The sequence below is a fragment of the Stenella coeruleoalba genome (assembly GCF_951394435.1).
Source record: "Stenella coeruleoalba genome assembly, chromosome: 16".
In the NCBI taxonomy this organism is placed as follows: domain Eukaryota; kingdom Metazoa; phylum Chordata; class Mammalia; order Artiodactyla; family Delphinidae; genus Stenella; species Stenella coeruleoalba.
In genome coordinates this window covers 10,280,463-10,302,517 of record NC_137162.1, presented here as the reverse complement: position 1 = coordinate 10,302,517, position 22,055 = coordinate 10,280,463, and positions in this window count along the sequence as shown.

Here is a 22,055-nt window from a genome sequence, read left to right as displayed (position 1 = left end):
AGTAATGGCAAACATCCCAGAAAAGAACCTCCTATTTTAAAAACAGACTGAATGAGACAAGCAAAGAAAGGCCCGAAGCATTCTCCCCAATGGTAGAAACTGTAAGAACCAGGGTGAAAAGGATATCTACCTGGTGAAAAGACCACACAGACAAGGTGGAACTTCAGGTGGGACTTCAAGAATGAGCAGAATCTGATTTTAAGCCCCCATCTCCTGCTTTTGTCTCCATTAGTCCATTTGTGCGTCAGTGCAATAAACAGATCCTGAGTGATTATGTCACGGTAGGAGCCTTGCTGGGCCCCTGTTTGTTTGAGATGGGAGGTGTCTATCCTAGAGACCTCACACCTGCCCTTGGTCCCCAAGCCCCCTCCCACCCCCCTCACCTGTAGCTGCTCTGAATCATCAGATGCTTCTCTCTCTATAGGGGGAGCTCTTTATCATCCCAAGCTGATGGGCCCATCATAGGTGGAAATGAGAACAAGATGAGGGGCTCCAAGTCCTCTATTGGCTTATGAGGTTCAGAAAAACATCAGATTGAAACCTGTTGCAGATTTGTTCTCATTTTATTTTTCTTTGCCTTTGGTCACAATCTGCTTCCCACCATCTTGCAAGTCCACTCCCCCAGAGTCGGAGCTGAAACACTTGCCCTGGCTTTTTCTTTTGATTGTTCAATTAAATAGCCCTAGGAATTTCCAAAAATGTTAAGATTCTTATTTTCTTATTTCCAAATTCTTCATATCTGCAGTGCTCAATAGTGACCCTCAACTGGTCATGACCATCAGTAAAAGCTGTAATGCATATTTGTGCATACTTGCAAGTTTTAAAAAGGCTTTTTGCAAACATGAGCTCATTTATTCTTCTCCTAAGCCTGGAAGGTGTGCACGGCCCCTCCCACTTTACAAATGAGTGAATGTAGGCACAAAGCGAGATAACTTGCCCAAGCTCACACTGTCCGTAAGTCATGAAGGCAAGGTTTCATCTTAGTCCTTCCACTCTTTTTTGTTGTTGTTGTTTTTTTTGCGGTACGCAGGCCTCTCACTGTTGTGGCCTCTCCCATTGCGGAGCACAGGCTCCGGACGTGCAGGCTCAGCAGCCATGGCTCATGGGCCCAGCCTGTCCGTGGCATGTGGGATCTTCCCGGACCGGGGCATGAACCCGTATCCCCTGCATCGGCAGGCGGACTCTCAACCACTGAGCCACCAGGGAAGCCCAGTCCTTCCACTCTTAAAGCTCCTGAGATTCCTACTTCCCCATCAGAGCCTTACAGAAATGATAGACTAGGAACAAATGATAAATGATACACAGGACAGAATTACTCAGCAATATTCTTTTCTAACAGGTTAGTAAAAGTTAAAATTTGCTGAGCGGAGTTCCCTGCCTTAGTTTCCAATTCCCTTAACGTTTTTCATATTTAATTTTTTGGACGCCAATTTCTTGGCAAATGATCCAAACAAAATTTCAAACCTAATCTGTACCCTTCATGAAATGACTGCTTTTCCCCAAATAGTCCCTGGGCAAACAGTTACATGTTGTGCTCGATGACCAGGGACACAGCTGGCGAAAACCTCCATATAAAGTTTCTCTATTTGCTGAGACGGTTTCGTGCTTGGTCCTCATGGATTGCTCTTAATAATTGAGTCACGCACTCCTCTGCAGTATATTGCTTCCACAACGCTAATTTAAACCACGCCAGTGTGCTTGCAATATGACTGACAATAGCCAAAATTAAAAAAAAAAAGAATTCATTCTTCAAATTAAATGTATACTATTCATCTGTGAACATCATGCTTGGGTTGCTAGTCAAAAATTTTCTTGCCATCTTTTCTCCCCCACTGCCTCCACTGCACCACACACACACGTACAAAATGCCCGTTGGACAATTTCCAAGCATCTAACATACACTTTACTGAAACAGGCTGGATTGGACCACACACACAATAGCAAATTGCCTAAATAAGTCAGATGCATAAGCAACAGCCACTCAAGTGCAGAGAATGTTTAAACTTTAGGGAAAAAAAACAATAAATTAAAGCACAGCCTTTCTTCTAAAGTGATTCCTTATTGAGGCTTCTGCTCTGGATTAGGAGGTTGTGTCAGAGTGGTGTACATATCTGGGGCCCACCATGAACTCTCTTTCTCCCGGACAAGTCAACTGGCTCCCTGGGGAGGCGCACCCCCAAGAAACAGAGGGTCCATGCCTAGCTCCAGCGGGAAGGACCAGAGCTTGGGCTACATGATCCTGCAGTTTCCTAGGGTAGCTTTTAAAATCCTTTGAGAAAAAGCCTCTGGGATTTCAGGTCATCCTTCGTAAAGGTTCTCAAAGCTGACCTGCCTTACTTGCCTACCTGCCAGATATGAGGCACCAAATATGGCCAGAGTTTTCTTTTGAAAACATAAGTACCCTTGTCACACCCATTCTTCTCATTGCAGAACCCAAACCCTCACTGTGACCTGCAAGGCCACCTGTGATCAGGCACCTGCCAACCCTTCGAATCTCCCTCCTGCCACCTCTTCGGCCACACTCGATTCTTTCCTGTTTCATCCAATCCCCCAAGCCTGTTCCTGCCCTGGGACCTCCTCCCCACTGGGCCCTCTGTTTGGAACTCTTTCTCAGGACAATCGCAGGGCTGGCTCCTCCTCTTCTGTACGTCTCAGCTGGCATGGTGCCTCCGCTGAGGGTTCCTGAGCTCTAGGGTAGACTGGATTATGGTTCCCAGCTCTCTTTTCCCAGTAAGACGATTATACGTCCATACTCCTGCCGGGTGTGTTTTCAGCACTACTCACTGTAGGCAGGGCAACTTTTCTCCACTGACATCGGTCACATGATTTGCTTTGGTCCTAAAATGTGGGTGTAAGTGACAGTGGGCCACGTCTGAGTTGAGGCCCTAAGACCTATTATATGCTTCCACTCACCCACTTCTTCTGCTGAAAAGAATGTGCCTAGATAATCACCCGTCCCAGGTGAATGAAGAGCCTATAAACAAAGGAGGAACCTAAAAATAAATCCTTGTTGAAATAAGCCACTGAGATTTTAAGGCTGATTGCTACATTGCAAAATAAGCTACCACACTGTGCAACCTAAAATAGCCCCTCAGGCTCTACTACATCACTTTGTTTTCAGGATAGTGTTTATAACCCTAATATATATTTTTTAATTTATCTGTTTATTGCCTATTTTCCTCTACTATACTTTCCCTGAGGGCCTGGTATTCTAAGCCCCTAACAGAGTACCTTACACACATTAGGCACTCAATAAATATTTGTTACATGAATAAATCAGATCCCAATTCTTTTCTGTTTTTTTTAACATCTTTATTGGAGTATAATTGCTTTAAAATGGTGTTAGTTTCTGCTTTATAACAAAGTGAATCAGCTATACATATACATATATCCCCATATCTCCTCCCTCTTTCGTCTCCCTTCCACCCTCCCTATCCCACCCCTCTAGGTGGTCACAAAGCACCAAGCTGATCTCCCTGTGCTATGCGGCTGCTTCCCACTAGCTATCTATTTTACATTTGGTAGTATATATAAGTCCATCCCACTCTCTCACTTCGTCCCAGCTTACCCTTCCCCTTTCCCGTGTCCTCAAATCCTTTCTCTACATCTGCGTCTTTATTCCTGTCCTGCCCCTGGGTTCTTCAGAACCGTTTTTTGTTTGTTTTTTTTAGATTCCATATATATGTGTTAGCATACGGTATTTGTTTTTCTCTTTCTGACTTACTTCACTCTGTATGACAGACTCTAGGTCCACCCACCTCACTACAAATAACTCAATTTCGTTTCTTTTTATGGCTGAGTAATATTCCATTGTATACATGTGCCACATCTTCTTTATCCATTCAACTGTCGATGGACACTTAGGGTGCTTCCATGTCCTGGCTATCGTAAATACTTCTGCAATGAACATTGTGGTACATGACTCTTTTTGAGTTATGGTTTTCTCAGGGTATATGCCCAGTAGTGGGATTGCTGGGTCATATGGTAGTTCTAGTTTTAGTTTTTTAAGGAACCTCTATACTGTTCTCCATAGTGGCTGTATCAATTTACATTCCCACCAACAATCCAAGAAGGTTCCCTTTTCTCCACACCTCCTCTCCAGCATTTATTGCTTGTAGATTTTTTGATGATGGCCATTCTGACTGGTGTGAGGTGATACCTCATTGTGGTTTCAATTTGCATTTCTCTAATGATTAGTGATGTTGAGCATCCTTTCATGTGTTTGCTGGCCATCTGTATATCTTCTTTGGAGAAATGTCTATTTAGGTCTTCTACCCATTTTTGGATTGGGTTGTTTTTTTTTTTTGATATTGAGCTGCATGAACTGCTTGTATATTTTGAGATTAATCCTTTGTCAGTTGCTTCGTTTGCAAATATTTTCTCCCATTCTGAGAGCTGTTTTTTCATCTTCTTTATGGTTTCCTTTGCTGTGCAAAAGATTTTAAGTTTCATTAAGTCCCATTTGTTTATTTTTGTTTTTCTTTCCACTTCTCTAGGAGGTGGGTAAAAAGGATCTTGCTGTGATTTATGTCATAGAGTGTTCTGCCTATGTTTTCCTCTAAGAGTTTTATAATGTCTGGCCTTACATTTAGGTCTTTAATCCATTTTGAGCTTGTTTTGTGTATGGTGTTAGGGAGTGTTCCAATTTCATTTTTTTATATGTTGCTGTCCAGTTTTCCCAGCACCACTTATTGAAGAGGCTGTCTTCTACATTGTATATTCTTGCCTCCTTTATCAAAGATAAGGTGACCATATGTGCGTGAGTTTATCTCTGGCCTTTCTATCCTGTTCCATTGATCTATATTTCTGTTTTTGTGCCAGTACCATACTGTCTTGATTACTGTAGCTTTGTAGTATAGTCTGAAGCCAGGGAGACTGATTCCTCCAGCTTCGTTTTTCTTTCTCAAGATTGCTTTGGCTATTCGGGGTCTTTTGTGTTTCCATACAAATTGTGCAATTTTTTGTTCTAGTTCTGTGAAAAATGCCATTGGTAGTTTGATAGGGATTGCATTGAATCTGTAGATCATTTTGGGTAGTACAGTCATTTTCACAATGTTGATTCTTCCAATCCAAGAACATGGTATATCTCTCCATCTGCTGGTATCTTTAATTTCTTTCATCAGTGTCTTATAGTTTTCTGCATACAGGTCTTTTTTCTCCTTAGGTAGATTTATTCCTAGGTATTTTATTCTTTTTGTTGGAGTGGTAAATGGGAGTGTTTCCTTAATTTCTCTTTCAGATTTTTCATCATTAGTGTATAGGAATGCAAGAGATTTCTGTGTATTAATTTTGTATCCTGCAACTTTACCAAATTCATTGATTAGCTCTAGTAGTTTTCTGGTAGTATCTTTAGGATTCTCTATGTATGGTATCATGTCATCTGCAAACAGTGACAGCTTTACTTCTTCTTTTCCGATTTGGATTCCTTTTATTTCTTTTTCTTCTCTGATTGCTGAGGCTAAAACTTCCAAAACTATGGTGAATAATAGTGGTGAGAGTGTCTTGTTCCTGATCTTAGAGGAAATGCTTTCAGTTTTTCACCATTGAGAACCAAAGTTGGCTGTGGGTTTGTCATATATAGCCTTTATTATGTTGAGGTAAGTTCCCTCTATGCCTACTTTCTGGAGGGTTTTTATCATAAATGGGTGTTGAATTTTGTCAAAAGTTTTTCTGCATCTATTGAGATGATCATATGGTTTTTCTCCTTCAATGTGTTAATATGGTTTATTGCATTGATTGATTTGTGTATATTGAAGAATCCTCGCATCCCTGGGATAAATCCCACTTGATCATGGTGTATGATCCTTTTAATGTGCTGTTGGATTCTGTTTGCTAGTATTTTGTTGAGGATTTTTGCATCTATGTTCATCAGTGATATTGGCCTGTAGTTTTCTTTCTTTGTGACATCTTTGTTTTGTTTTAGTATCAGGGTGATGGTGACCTTGTAGAATGAGTTTGGGAGTGTTCCTCCCTCTGCTATATTTTGGAAGAGTTTGAGAAGGACAGGTGTTAGCTCTTCTCTAAATGTGTGATAAAATTTGCCTGTGAAGCCATCTGGTCCTGGGCTTTTGTTTGTTGGAAGATTTTTAATCACAGTCTCAATTTCAGTGCTTGTGGTTGGTTGGTTTATATTTCCTATTTTTTCCTGGTTCAGTCTCAGAAGGTTGTGCTTTTCTAAGAATTTGTCCATTTCTTCCAGATTGTCCATTTTTTTGGCATATAGTTTTTGTAGTAATCTCTCATGATCCTTTGTATTTCTACAGTGTCAGTTGCTACTTCTGCTTTTTCATTTCTAATTCCACTGATGTGAGTCTTCTCCCTTTTTTTCTTGATGAGTCCAGCTAATGGTTTATCAATTTTGTTTATCTTCTCAAAGTACCAGCTTTTAGTTTCATTGATCTCTGCTATCCTTTCCTTTTTTTCTTTTTCATTTATTTCTGATCTGATCTTTATGATTTCTTTCCTTCTGCTAACCTTGTTTTTTTTTGTTCTTGTTTCTCTAATTGCTTTAGGTGTAAGGTTAGGTTGTTTATTTGAGATGTTTCTTGTTTCTGGAGGTAGGACTGTATTGCTATCAACTTCCCTCTTAGAACAGCTTTTGCTGCATCCCATAGGTTTTGGGTCGTCGTGTTTTCATTGTCATTTGTTTCTAGGTATTTTTTGATTTCCTCTTTGATTTCCTAGTGATCTCTTGGGTATTTAGTAGTGTATTGTTTAGCCTCCATGTGTTTGTATTTTTTACAGATATTTTCCTGTAATTGATATCTAGTCTCATAGCGTTGTGGTCGGAAAAGATAACTTGATACGATTTCAATTTTCTTAAATTTACCAAGGCTTGATTTGCGACCCAAGATATGATCTGTCTTGGAGAATGTTCCATGTGCAATTGAGAAGAAAGTGTATTCTGTTGCTTTTGGATGGAATGTCCATCCCATAAATATCAATTAGGTCCATCTTGTTTAATGTATCATTTAAAGCTTGTGTTTCCTTATTTGTTTTCATTTTGGATGATCTGTCGATTGGTGAAAGGGGGTGTTAAAGTCCCCTACTATGATTGTGTTACTGTTGATTTCCCCTTTTATGGCTGTTAGCATTTGCCTTATGTACTGAGGTGCTCCTATGTTGGGTGCATAAATATTTACAATTGTTATATCTTCTTCTTGGATTGATCCCTTGATCAATATGTAGTGTCCTTCTTTGTCTCTTGTAACAGTCTTTATTTTAAAGTCTATTTTGTCTGATATGAGAATTGCTACTCCAGCTTTCTTTTGATTTCCATTTGCATGGAATATCTTTTTCCATCCCCTCACTTTCAGTCTGACTGTGTCCCTAGGTCTGAAGTGGGCCTCTTGTAGACGGCATATATACGGGTCTTGTTTTTGTATCCATTCAGCCAGTCTGTGCCTTTTGGTGGGAGCATTTAATCCATGTACATTTAAGGTAATTATCGATATGTATGTCCCTATTACCATTTTCTTAATTGTTTTGGATTTGTTATTGTAAGTCTTTTCCTTCTCCTGTGTTTCCTGCCTAGAGAAGTTCCTTTAGCATTTGTTGTAAAGCTGGTTTGGTGGTGGTGAATTCTCTTAGCTTTTGCTTGTCTGTAAAGGTTTTAATTTCTCCGTCGAATCTGAATGAGATCTTGCTGGGTTGAGTAATCTTGGTTGTAGGTTTTTCCCTTTCATCACTTTAAATATGTCCTACCACTCCCTTCTGGCTTGCAGAGTTTCTGTGGAAAGATCAGCTGTTAACCTTATGGGGATTCCCTTTTATGTTATTTGTTGTTTTTCCCTTGCTGCTTTTAATATTTTTTCTTTGTATTTAATTTTGATAGTTTGATTCATATGTGTCTTGCCTTGTTTCTCCTTGGATTTATCCTGTATGGACTCTCTGTGCTTCCTGGACTTGATTGACTATTTCCTTTCCCATGTTAGGGAAGTTTTCAACTATAATCTCTTCAAATACTTTCTCATTCCCTTTCTTCTTCTCTTCTTCTTCTGGGACCCCTATAATGCGAATGTTGGTGCGTTTAATGTTGTCCCAGAGGTCTCTAAGAGTGTCCTCAATTCTTTTCATTCTTTTTTCTTTATTCTGCTCTGCAGTGCTCATTTCCACTCTTTTATCTTCCACGTCGCTTATCTGTTTTTCTGCCTCAGTTATTCTGCTATTGATTCCTTCTAGAGAATTTTTAATTTCTTTTATTGTATTGTTCATCATTGTTTGTTTGCTCCTTAGTTCTTCTAGGTCCTTGTTAAATGCTTCTTTTATTTTCTCCGTTCTATTTCCAAGATTTTTGGATCATCTTTACTATCATTACTCTGAATTCTTTTTCAGGTAGACTGCCTATTTCCTCTTCATTTGTTTGGTCTGGTGTGTTTTTACCTTGCTCCTTCATCTGCTGTGTTTCTCTGTCTTCTCATTTTGCTTAACTTACTGTATTTGGGGTCTCCTTTTCACAGGCTGCAGGTTCGTAGTTCCTGTTGTTTTTGGTGTCTGTCCCCAGTGGCTAAGGTTGGTTCAGTGGGCTGTGTAGGCTTCCTGGTGGAGGGCAGTAGTGCCTGTGTTCTGGTGGATGAGGCTGGATTTTGCCTTTCTCGGGGACAGGACCGCATCCAGTGGTGTGTTTTGGGGTGTCTGTGACATTCTGATTTTAGGCAGCCTCTCTGCTAATGGGTAGGGTTGTGTTCCTGTCTTGCTAGTTGTTTGGCATAGCGTGTCCAGCACTGGAGCTTGCTGGTTGTTGAATGTAGCTGTGTTTTAGCATTGAGACAGAGATCTCTGGGAGAACTTTCACCGTATGATATTACGTGGAGCCAGGATATCTCTGGTGGACCAATGTCCTGAAGTTGGCTCTCCCACCTCAGAGGCTCACGCCTGACACCTGGCCGGAGCACCAAGACCCTGTCAGCCACACGGCTGGGTAGCGTCAGATGGCAGGAGTACCAGGGAGCCCTCAGGAAGAGAAGTAGGCAGCAGAGAAGGGGCTGCCCAGGCCTGCATCTGCCACAGCTCCAACCCCTCCATGAGGAAGCGCTTGCATGAAGAGAGCCCTCCCACTCCACGCGCAGCCCGGAGACAGAGCCACAGCCGCGCCCAACACTCTTCCTGTGAGATCCCAGCCACCGAGATCCCAATTCTTACCTTTGGGAGAATTTGTGTGTTTTCCAATCTGAAGACCTAAGCTCTCTAAGGCCTGAAGGAAAAGCACTATTTTTATTATTTAAGAAGGTAACTAACAAACAACATAATATAAATATCTGAGGCACCTTCATCAGAACTCTAGATGTTCCCAGGAAACCAGTGAACAACTGGTTACGTCCCATAGTAGGAGAATAATAACTGCCTAACTTTGACACCAGGGCTAAGAGTACCATGATGATAATGACAGTGATGATGGTGGTGGTGATGTGGTGTGGTGGTGGTGGGGGTGGTGGTGATGGTGGTAGTAGTGATGGTAGTAATGGCAATTCAGGTCAATTACTCCAACCCAGCTATTTGGGATTGACACTACTATACCCTCAAAACTTGTAGGGGGTATTAGTATCCACTGACAGTTCATGGTAAGGAAACCTCTACTGAATCTACAATGTCAATTACTATACATGGGGTAGGGACAAAAGTAGGCAGGGTCCCGGTGCTCATGAAATTCACAGGCTCGTGGAGGAGAGAGATTAATAATCACATGAATAAAACTTTAAAATTGTAAGTATATACCAACTATACCCCAATAAAAATTAAAAATAAAGAAATAAAAATGAAATTGTAAGTATAAAAAGGGCTGCAAAGTGGCGGTACAGCAACACAGAATCTGTTAGGAAGGAATTCAACCCAGCCAGGAAATCCGTGCCTGAGCAGTGGTAAGAAATTGGGAACTACAGGCTGAATGAGACTCAACCAAGCAAAGAAGGAGTGAAAGAGGGTTCCAGACTGAGGGAAGAGTGTGACAAGAGGCTATGGCATAATGGGCAGAAAGAAGATCAGCTTGGCTGCAGGGGAGAGAGCATGGACAAATCTAGTTTAAGATAAGAGTACAGAGGATAGAAAGGGCCAGACTCAACAAGGCCCTGTAGGTAAAGTCAAGGAATTCCATCTTTATTCTAAATTAAAAAAAAACACTGGAGAATTTTAAGCCATGGGGTCACGTGACCAGCTTTGCCATTTGAAAGGCCCAGTCTGGCTGCCTTGTGGTGAGTGGGTAGCGGGGGAAGGGGGTTCCTGGAGCAGCCTGGACTAGTGTAGTAGTGGTAGAATTACCAGAACTATTTAGGAGATAAAATGGGGCTGAACTAGATCTGGGGTGGAGATGAAGAGTTAATTCCCCATTTCCTGGCTTGTGTAATGGAATAGATGGTGGTAATACTCACTGAGATAGAAAACACTAGGAAAACAACAGGTCTGGGGAGTGAAAATCTGTCTGGACATGTTGTGTTTGAGCTTCCTTCAAGAGATCCAAGAGAAAATAGCAAGTACACCATCAGACATTCAGCTGAAAGACAACGTCTGATAGGAAGAAGGTGGTGAGTCCCCTACTCAGTGGTGGTCATGGTAGCTGTGGGTATGAATGAGGTGCTCCAGGAAGAGACAGTAAGGAGATAAAAGGGTCTCTGGTGCACAGTTGATTTACAATGTTGTGTTAGTTTCAGGTGTACAGCAAAGTGAATCAGTTGTAAATCAACTATACTCCAATAAAAATTTAAAATGAAGTGAATAAAAATCCTTTGGGACCAGCACCTCACTCTAAAAGAAAAAAATGCGGGGTCTGGTGCAACCTTGCAAAACCCAATATTTCCTAGCCAGGGAGTAGGTTAGCCTCCTAAAAGACAGGGAGGGTCAGCCAGAAGACAAGGAGGAAATGGGAAAGAGCTGGTGCCTGGTGACCTAGGGATGGGAGGGAGGCGTGAACGTTTCCCCTAGGAGCCACCACCCGACGCCACTCCCCAAATCCCCACTACACATGTTGAAGAATCTGCTTCATTTATTTGAAGTTTTAAAATATATATACTAATAATAAAACTTTCAAGAGCAATAGTAGCTATGAATAGGACCAGTTCCCTCCTGTTTGGGTGAAAGCAGTATTTGATTCCTAGAGAAAAGCTTCCTGAACAACAACAAAAATTCTTACCTACTGGATGATGTTGGAAGTGTCCCAATATCACTACTAAAGGTAAGTCACTGATTCAAGTCAAACAGTGGTGCCAGCTGCTGAGATTAGCTCCCACCCCTACAATCAAAATGTATTTTTTAAGATGTGTCACTGTCAAGTATTCTCCTAGGGTCATAGGTTTGGGAAGAAGGAGAGCATCTGGGGGTAGGAAGGACCCTGGGAGGAATCAAGTAGGTAGGATAAGCTCAGGATTTAGACCGTGAAGACCACATTCCAGTCCTGCCCCAGCCCCTTGATATCTGCTCAGCTCAGGCAAGTCACTTAACTGTTCTTCAGAACCTCAGTATTTCCATCTGCAAAACAGGATCCACCTCCAGGGCCTGACATACAATAGAAGCACAAGAAGTATTTCTGGGATGAATGGACAAAGGCATGGATCAATCACATTGAAAGCATTAATCCTATTTTTTTACAGCTGGAATCTGAGCTCAGAGAAAGGAAAGACCTGCTGAAGGTCATGCTTGGTAGAAGGTGGAGAAGAGATTCAAACCAAGGTCTGTTTCATTCTCAAGCCCACAATTTCTCTAGGTCATTTTTCTATCTGCCAAGAGAAATCTGGAGTCTGTATGTCTGTGAAAGGCACAGCATTCCTTGGAATAAAAATCCATGCTCTTGTGTGGCCTGTAAGATTTTGCCATTTTTCTGACCTCATCTCATACCAGGCTCCTCACTCAAGCTCCAGCCTCATTAGCTCCATCTTTGTCCCTCAAACACACAAAGCTTGCTCCCACCCCAGGGCCTTTGCACTCGCTCCTTGCCGTAACTGGAGCACTCTTCTCCCAAGTCTTCCTAAAGGTGGCATTTTCTTATCATTCAAATCTCAGTTTAAATAGCGGGTCAAGGAAAAGGCATTCCCTGACAACGTCAGCTACAGGAGCCTCTTTTCTCCACCTGTCCCGCCTCAGTCATTCTCTAGTCCACTTGCCTGTTTTAACTTCTTTGCAGTGTTTATCAATAGCTGAGCTTATCTCATCTGTATTTACATGTTTATCGTTGGCACATCCCGCAACCCTACAAGAGTAAAAGCTTCATAAGAGACCAATGCATCTTCAACAACGAGAATAGCAGGAGGCACATAGTAGGTGTTCAATGACTACTTATTGCACGAATAGTGTTATTTCTATAACAATTGTTTAAATCCATTTCTGCTCTAGATTTAAAAGAGGAAAAAATCCTCTTCTCAGAAGCAGTCGCTCTATGTTGAAACTATAATGAATAGATTTAAAAGCTTGTTACAAGGACTCAAGTTAAATGAGATTATATTTTATTTTTATTCAAAATCCAGATTACAGTGACATCATTCATTCTTTTAAAAAAAATATTTGTTGCACACCTACTATGTCCTAGAATTGGGCTTCTGACAATGACCTCATAGAACTTAAAGGATGATGTTTAAATGTAATTACAAGAAAGCCTGGCAAGCATTGTGATGGGGAAAGTACCAGCCTCACAGAGCAGGGCCACCTAATCTAACACAGGAGTCAGGGAAGGTGGGGATGGAGAGGTGACATTTAAGCTGAGAACTCAAGGAAAAGGTAGGGAAGTTTGCCTTTTCCTTGTGGAGGAAATGCAAGTGTGAGGGTGAATTTAGGGGCCCAGCAAACCCCTAGATAAGCCTGGCCATCAGGCATCTACCAACATATGAAACACAAAGCACTCCACATTTTGTGAAGCAGATAGTCACCTGGGTAATTTTCTCTTTCTTTTTTATCCCTGCCTCTCCTGGCCACTCCACGCAGCAGGTGGATTCTTAGTTCCCCAATCAGGGATCGAACCCGTGCCCCCTTCCGTGGAAGCGTGGCATCCTAACCATTACACCGCCAGGGAAGTCCCTATATTTCCATTTTTGATAAAGACACAAATACAGAGAAATAGTTCTCTACTCTTAAAAAAAAAAAAGAGTATAATGATACATTACAGACTGACATTCAGCCTCAGGGGCAGGCAGTAACAGGGAGTGATGGCAACTGTGAAATCAGGGCAAGCACCTAACCAGGCCCTGGGTGGACCCAGTGTTGATAGAACTTTTCCAGATAAGCTAGAAATACAGATTTTTATTTTTAAAACATTCTTTTATACCGACTCAGAAAATATTTAAACAGTATGTCAACCAAGCAAAACACACTTCCAGGGAGGATCAGGCCTATGGGTCTATAAGATGGGATAAAAAAAAAAAATTTCTTTTTTTTTCTTTTTTTTTTTTGCGGTACGTGGGCCTCTCACTGTTGTGGCCTCTCCCGTTGCGGAGCACAGGCTCCGGACGTGCAGGCTCAGCGGCCATGGCTCATGGGCCCAGCTGCTCTGTGGTATGTGGGATCTTCCCGGACCGGGGCACGAACCCGCGTCCCCTGCATCGGCAGGCGGACTCTCAACCACTGTGCCACCAGGGAAGCCCAAAAAAAAAAAATTTCTAAACACACTGAATTTGAATTTGATAGGATCGGTACTATTTGAAACCACCACTCTTCCTGCAAGTGCCCACCAGGCAGTCATAACAATAATCTACTCAGTAATAGAAGGTAGAAGGTAACGAGAAAGAGTTTTACTAGAAGTTTTCAATAATGGCATAATACTGATATTCTAAATCTTTTCAAAATGACTATAGTATCATATCTATACACAGGCTAAACCCAATGGAGAATTACTAGGATTCTAAGTGCAAAAACGTGTTAACATTTTTTTTAAGTGTCTAATTGCAGACATGTAGATTCAGAGAAAAACGTATGAGGTCAATGCTAAGTGTATCAGTCTAGCACGAGAAATTTAAACATGACATGGAATGCCACAAAGCAGGTAATTTAGTCCCTCCCTGCCATCTTAGAATGGGGGTGGTCTTTCCTTACATATTTTTTTCTCCATTTTACAAGTTTGAGCTCCATTGAGCAAATGCTTTCTGTTCAACTCTCCAACTCAAACACCCTTGTCATTCTTCAGCAAGAGCTCTATTTAGAAGTTCCCAGAGAAATGAAAGTGAGAAAAGTCGGTTCATAAAGGGAATGGATATAAAGAGTTCCATTAATACAGCTGCTGGGCTTGGACACTCAACAGGGCCAGATAATGTGTTTTATTTGGACCTGTCCTCTGCTGTGTGCTGGCGATAAGGAGGTACTTGAAGCTCAGACACTCTCTGTACTACGCGAACTCAGCCCCTATTGATTCTGAAACAATGCTCCCTTTCAGATCACACCCACATAAGTGAATAATAATGAGGTGATACAGGGGAGAAATTGTGGTATGGAGCTTAGAGCAAAAGGAGGCAGCACAGTGGGGCTTTATTTCAGGTGTTGCTCATGCCTTGTTGAGTCACTGTGGCCGATTCATTTAACCTCACCATCCCCTCTTTTTTCTGCAAAATAGGGCTGGAGCGCTTGCTCGCAGCTGCGATACTTCTGCACATCTCACGAGAACTCTGTTAGAAGACCTGAACTCTCATCTGATGGCAAAGCTTGGTGACCAGTCTCCATACAGCCCGTGGGGGCACCAAGCAGAGTTTCAGAATCGGATCTGGAAGGGATCTCAACGGGTACCTCGTCCAGCTTGGGTACCACACCCACAGCCAATCCCAGGCTCCGCCAATGGCTTCCACAACTTTTTTTTTTCTTTTTATTGGAGTATAGTTGATTTACAATGCTGTGTTAGTGTCAGGTGTACAGCACAGTGAATCAGTTATACATATACATATGTCCACTTTTTTTAGATTCTTTTCCCATATAGGCCATTACAGAGCATTGAGTAGAGTTCCCTGTGCTATGTAGTAGGTCTTTATTAGTTACCTATTTTATACATAGTAGAGTGTATATGTCAATCCCAACATCCCAGTTTATCCCCCGCACCTTGCCCCCTGACAACCATAAGTTTGTTATCTACCTCTGTAACTCTACGTCTGTTTTGTCGATAATGGCTTCCACAACTTGACTTCACCTGCGGAGACCGCTGCTCCACTGTCATGCCCCCATCACCCCTCACTCTTTCCGCTCCACCACACTGGACCTCTGCAACCTCGTTCCAGCCTCCTAACTTTGCACCTCTTATTTTCCCTGTGCCTGGGCTGCCACTCCCTCAAAGTGTCACAGGGCTCAGCTCAATGTCACCCTCTCAGTAAACTTCCCTACCATGCTGTGTAACGTTCCTCCTCTGTCACCCTCTGCCATGTTACTATCTACCATTTTCTACAGGACACACATCACTATCAAAAATGATCTTGGAAATTATTTTGGGGGTTGTTTTATTTCAGTCTCCCCTCCTCGAACAAAAGCATCATGAGGGCAGGACTTCCCTGTCCTGTCCACAAGTGGATAGACCCAGTGCCTGGAATCATACCTGGCAGAATCTCAGATGCCTTTGGAAGTCAGACCAGTGACAGCAATGAGTGATGAGGACCGAGTGTAAGGCAAGAAGGAGGAACATTCACTTCTATAAGTCCACGTTCCACGACAAGCATTCAATGTTGAAATTGTACTGCAGGTCGAACAAAACACATCAGGAAGCTGAAAGCTCTCTCTGCCACCAACTCCGACTTGGCCCGTACGCCTTCAAGTACAGTTCCCATGTGGGTTTTGGGTTTCGGTTTGTTTTGTTTTCGGTGATTATGTCTCACCACTGGCAAATACATTCAACCAAAGATCCAACTGGGTTTGTTTTCCAATTTGCCTTCAAAACACAGCTACCTTCTTTCAGAAAATGCAAATGGAATTTTAAATCAAATTTTAATAAGATAGCTAAGGAATTAGAACAGGAAGACATTAAGAACAGCAGAGTATCAAAAAAGATCAATGATGGGAGTGGGCAGAGTGTACTCGCTGGTTTATTTCTACATGATTTAGCCTCTGATCCCCACCAGGTTCAGGCTATCAGGAGAGAGAAATTTCTTTCTCGAGTCTCGGGGCATGCACTGACTGACACGTGCCACCAGAAGCAGAAAACTACGTCAACTGCGATTAAACATTTTGCTATAGGTAACCCACAATCAGTGTGATCCCCATGGAGATCTCTGAAATAGACATATAATCACCAGCAGTTGCAAAACCCTGTAAGATAAGACATTCATAGCCCTCAAGCACATTTTGGGCAGATCTGAAATCAGAATACTCTTCTGAGGTTGGAAAATTTGGGTATTTCTCTAGCTCAGAAAAAAATTGAAAAATGGAAGTTTATATCCTTAGAAAGACTGTTTGCTCTGGGTTTTCTGTTCAATCCAAACCAAAAAGCAATGGAAATACATCAGAAGCAGGGCTGTATGTTTCATCCCAATTTCCCCTGTGGTTGGGTACTTTTGTGCAGGCAGAGACCTTTAAAGTCTTGGGGTCTACTTCTCCAAATAAAATTAGACCTCTGCAGCTCTTCCTTCACTAACCGGTATAATGCATGAATGGAATTAATCTGAAGCTTCAGTTCTCTACATTTCTGAAATTAGAAATGGATGTGAAGGGAGAAAAGCTAAACTCACTGAAAATCAAACACTGATAACCCAGTAGGATTCCTCTACCCTCCCGAATACTTTGGTCGGGAGAAGTTTGAGTGTCAGCTCTTTAATAAAAATGATTTGGGGGCTACACAATACTCCTTAAATTTTGCCAACACCGAGTGATGACTGAAAGTATTTTTGATCTACAGACTTAAGTCGGCTTCAAAGCAATGTCTTTCCTAGCCCGCTGGGGCCATCAGGTATAGGCAGTGATCTCCCCAGTCTTTAAAAGAAAATCAGAAACTCTTAGGATCATGACCACCCTGACAAAGCCATCGCCCCATTTCATGCAGCCTAACGTGGATTAATCTACATGAAAACACCCCCTCCCTCGCTTCAACGACTCTCCTCCATCTGGAAACAAGACTTCAAGCAGAAATGCAAAAGCCCTGGCAAAGCTGCTTAGACTTTGGCATTCCCACAATTCCATTGTTTGGTCCAGTTTGGGAAGGTCAGAGGAGGAGAGTTGACAGGGGCACAGAGCTCTGAGTTACAAAGCCCCGGGCTCCCATTGTTCCCAGCGTCAGCTCCCTCTCTCCTCTCTCTGAAGTGGCGGGACCCCCAACGCCCTTTGCAGGCCCCTCTGTCTTTGAAATGCTCAGGCATCTGCTCTGCATGATGTTGTGGGAGGGGTATTTAGGTTCACTGAGACAAAGGTCCCGGCAGCTCAACGCCCTCTCTGCAGGACCTGAACAACAGACAAGAAAAGAGCCAGCCTGGCCTGAAGCCCTTGCCCTGGTGGCAGACTTTTAAATAAAGTCCTCGGGTATCTGCATCCCTTTGGACTCGTTCAGTCAAATGGGCTAAACGTTAGTAGTGTCTCTATTATGGCTTTATGCTCTCCCAGGCAGCAGCTTGGAGGGAAGCAGGGAGGGGACACAGACATTGATACCCTTTCCCCCTCTCTTGCTCTGAGCTGCAAACCCTGACAGTGGAAAAAGACAGCTGGAGAAAGCAGCAGAAATCTACTTTGCCTCCTATTGCCATTCAGAGGTTTATAAGAGGAAGGTGGAGAGGAACTGGAATGGGGTGAGACCCAGACTACGAATGGGAGACAAACCATTGCAAAGCCATAAAACCTTCTTTGGGGGTACAGGTCATAAGAAGAGGGCACGTGTAGGAGTCTTCTTGGAAAAGGCTTTTTGCAGTTTCATGTTGAGTTTGACACAGATGTTGGCAGTTGCGTTGAGTTTTTACAGATTTTAAAGTTGGAAATAGTCGATGGGTCCTGAAAGCATTTCTAACCCCCCACTGTTAACCAGGAATAAATGCATTACTGATTCTCAGGAGTTTCTCTCCTGGCAAAGTCGTCTTTATCAGAGAGAAAAAATATATATATTTATCACTTGTCAAGTTACAAAACTCCCGCTGATTCTAAAAGAAAAATAGTCAATTTTCTTGATCCAATTACCCAGAAAATTGATGGGCAAGGAGAGAGCTTATCGTAGGACTGATCCAAGGCTGGCCGGCTCCCTTGGTCAGATATTCTTCGAGTATTACCAACCCGTTTCTCTTTGTTTGGGACAAACCACCAGAGAATGACACTGGGGTAAGTCTGAGGGGTTTCCTGGGAAGTGAATAGACAGGCGCTTGTGAAAGACCGCCAGGGACCCTCTATCTGGCCCTTCAGCTGCCTGTAATCAGCGAGCCTATGAATGACTCAGGATGCCAGCGGATGGCAGAAAAGCCAGCTAGATGGCTGGGGAGAGCGAGTGCCTGGGCTGTGCTGTCCACGTCAGCTACCACGGGGCAGCTGAAATTGAATACACAGTCCTGTAAATTGGTCACAGACACACAGTTCAGAAGGAGAAAGCAAGTCAGAATGATCAAAAGCGAGAGGGCCTGATACCAACGGACACCTCGGTAAAACAGCTGTAAAATTTGAGCCACTGCCAGGATCCCGGCAGAGATATCTGAGGACCTCCGTTTATACACAGAGCTGGAGTCTGGAGAGGGGGCCATGAAGATGGCTTTGTTTGGGGGATTGTGGTTTTCAATCTGACAGTGACAACGCAGTTTTCTTTAATTCTATCAATACGTGGATTCGCCTCTTTTAAATCTGGGGGAAATCATCCAGCACATATAACTTCTTCAAGCCTCTGCAGATTTTTAATATTAGCTTCACAGTTTTAATTAAATACAGTACAGCACGTCAGGTATTTGAATTATGGAAGATGAACACATGAAACATGTTTATTTTGAATTATCAGAATATTTGGGGTTCTCTGGAGAGGAAGAAGCAGGAAGTAGGGGGCATCTGCTGCCACCCCGAGCCCTCACCCCCAGCGACAGTCGGGGTTGACCCTGTTCAGAGCCTGGGCAGGCATTTCCTGGGAATGAACCGCTCGACCATGTGAGATGAATTAACTGTTTAGGGCAAAGGAACCTGATACTGTTAGTTTCATCTCACACCAGAGTGGGATTGTCAAATTGGAGTTGAGGGCAAGGCGATGACCCATATAATTTAGAGGTGGTGGGGGAGGGAAAAGATTGTTTGAATGCCATATTTTATGCCTAAATACCAAACACAGGCTACCATCTAAGGCAGGATGGAACAACTAGAAACGAATGAATTAAGAATGTTTTGTGAATCCTTCTATTCTGAAAGATAATGATTTCTTTAAAGAAAATGGAGTGTGTTGATGGTAGCCATCAGCACTTGAGAATGTTGACTCAGCCTGCTAAATTTAAGACCATAATCTGTTTCTAGGAAGACAAATGGGTCTTCCCTTCCCCGTGATCACTACTGTCCTTAAAAAGAAGCCAAACAGCAAGTCAAGCTTTTCTTGGTTTCGTGGGAGACAAACAACACCATGGAAACAGCACGTCAGGTGTGCAGGGAACAGGCATCCTATTTTTCGTTTGCAGGTGCACTGGTTCATGGGCCATATTTATTGATGATCCACATATTTTACTGACTTTCCTATTTGAAAGGGGAGTTGCTCTTTCATGTCTCTGCCAGGAAGAAGTACCAGAAAGCCTCTCTTCCCCCAGCTCCCCTCTCTCCACCGGGTGCAATCTTGCTTATTTCTTCAAGTCTCAGTGCAGTTGTCACCTACTTTGAGGGGTCTTCCTTGACTAGTTCTATATCCCTTCGCCAGCAGAATAAACCACACCCTCTCTGTACTCTCAAAGCACTTTTTCTGTACACCTGAAACTAACACAACACTGTTAATCAACTATACTCCAATATAAAATAAAAAAAAATTTTTTAAAGCATTTTATTAGCAATAACTAAGTGACTTTATCTCTCAGAGCCTCAGTTTCTTCATCAGTCGGATGGAGATTATGCCTTGCAAAGGTGATATAAGAAAAATACATCACATGGAAAACAACAAGCACAGTAACGAGTGCATACAGGCTACTTAATAAATGCGGTTTCCTGTCTTTTATCTGTATCACTATTATCAAGTATATGTTTTACTGTGTTCTTTTTACCTGTTTCCCAATACTAGTTTCTTGGGTGCAAAGGACATGTCTTTTGTTCATTGTATGCCCAGAATACATCATGAAGCCTAGAACATAGTAGGTACATAATGTTGGATGAGTGAATTAAAGAATGATAATGAGTTAATACATTTATTTTATGAATATTTATTTAGCACTTACTCTGTGCCAGGTAGTTTCCTAGGTATGGGGGATACAGTGGTGAACAAGACAGAGACAATGTGTACTCCCATGGAAGTTAGTCTAAGGGGTGTGTGGGAGGTGGGTAAGGACAATAAGCAAAGCATATGGTGATACCCTGATGTGAGGAGGGAATTATTACATACTGTGTTCAGAGATGGATGGATGGATGGATGAACAAATGGATGGGTGGATGGATGGATGAAGGGATAGATGGAAGGGTAGATGGAGGGATGGAGGGAAGGTTGGAGGGATGGAGGGAAGGATGGAGGGATGGAGGGAAGGATGGAGGGATGGATGGAGGGATGGATGGAGGGAAGGATGGAGGGGTGGATGGAGGGATGGATGGAGGGGTGGATGGAGGGGTTGATGGAGGGAAGGATGGAGGGGTGGATGGAGGGATGGATGGAGGGAAGGATGGAGGGGTGGATGGAGGGGTTGATGGAGGGAAGGATGGAGGGATGGATGGAGGGATGGATGGAGGGATGGATGGAGGGATGGATGGAGGGATGGATGGAGGGATGGATGGCAAATGAGAATTTTTGAATGAAGTTTTAAAAGGACCTACCTAGTAATCCTATACGGGCCCAGGCAAACTAAAACTTAAATCCGGATCTTCACGTGTCCCTCATTGGCAGTTACTGACAATATTTACACTGCTGCCTCTAAAGACTCATATAAAACCCTTTCTGGAAACAGAGGACAGCGCCCCAGTCTTGACGGCTGCCTGCTTTCCTGGTCTGCCTGCTGCCACCACTTGTGGCAACGCTCCTCCCTTCCCAGGCTCACCGTGGCCTTCAGCACGTCTTCTGACTGCTCTTTCCTTCTCACTCGAGAAGCCCTCTTCCCTCCACCCCAGGACCCGCTGTAGGATCCAATGAACATCTTCACCACCCTGGCCAGTTTGAGTAATACGGGTAACATCCTCCCCCCAAAAAGGTGTGTGAGATGAAATTTCCTGGGTGTCAACGTAGCTCTCCTCAGCCTGACTTGAAATCATCGAACACTGGAGGGGAATTCACTGCTAGAGAATAGTTTACTTCTTTCAGCTCACCACAGCATCACAGCCCCCAATAAAATAAGAAGTGCTTTGTTTCATTTTTAAATAAAAAAAGTGCCTTTTAAGTCCAAGATTTCTAAGGGCTCTTAGGACATGTCGTATTTCTCCCTCCATGTACGGGCTTTTGTTAGAGGGAAGGGGAGGCAAGTACAGCAAAGTGGCTTGATCAAGGGAACAATTAGTGTCCTCAGCAGACCGCACAAGGGAAAAAGACCAGAACGCCCAATCTGAGAGGCCACTTCCGAAGCAATGCTCAGTTTCAATTTCTGTCTCATGACCATTCATGGTCCAGGCCCACCTGCCTTTCTGTTCCCATGTACCACTGTACCTCTACCTACCCAGTCTCAGATCCCACTCCACTATTTCAAGAACTCCACTTGAGCCAAATGAGAGCAGCCATCGTGCCTCAAACAGACCATAATCTCTCTGCCTACTCACCTTGCTACCTGCATACTTTGCTATTTACCCCCCACAAAATGCCCTCTCTCAACTTTCCCTGTGGAAAGGCCATCTACCTGTCAAGGGCCAGTGCCGCAGTCATTTTCTCTGTGAAATCTCAAATCTCCCCAGCAAGTAAGCATATTTTCCTTTTGTGTAGAGTTTGTTGCACTAATTACGTGGCATATTCCTATCCACTCTGTATCAGTATTACTAATCTATGTGTCTTGAATTATCAATAAGTACCCTGATGTCAAAAACTGGCTCACATAGTCTTTGTATCAATGGAGCTTAGCATGATG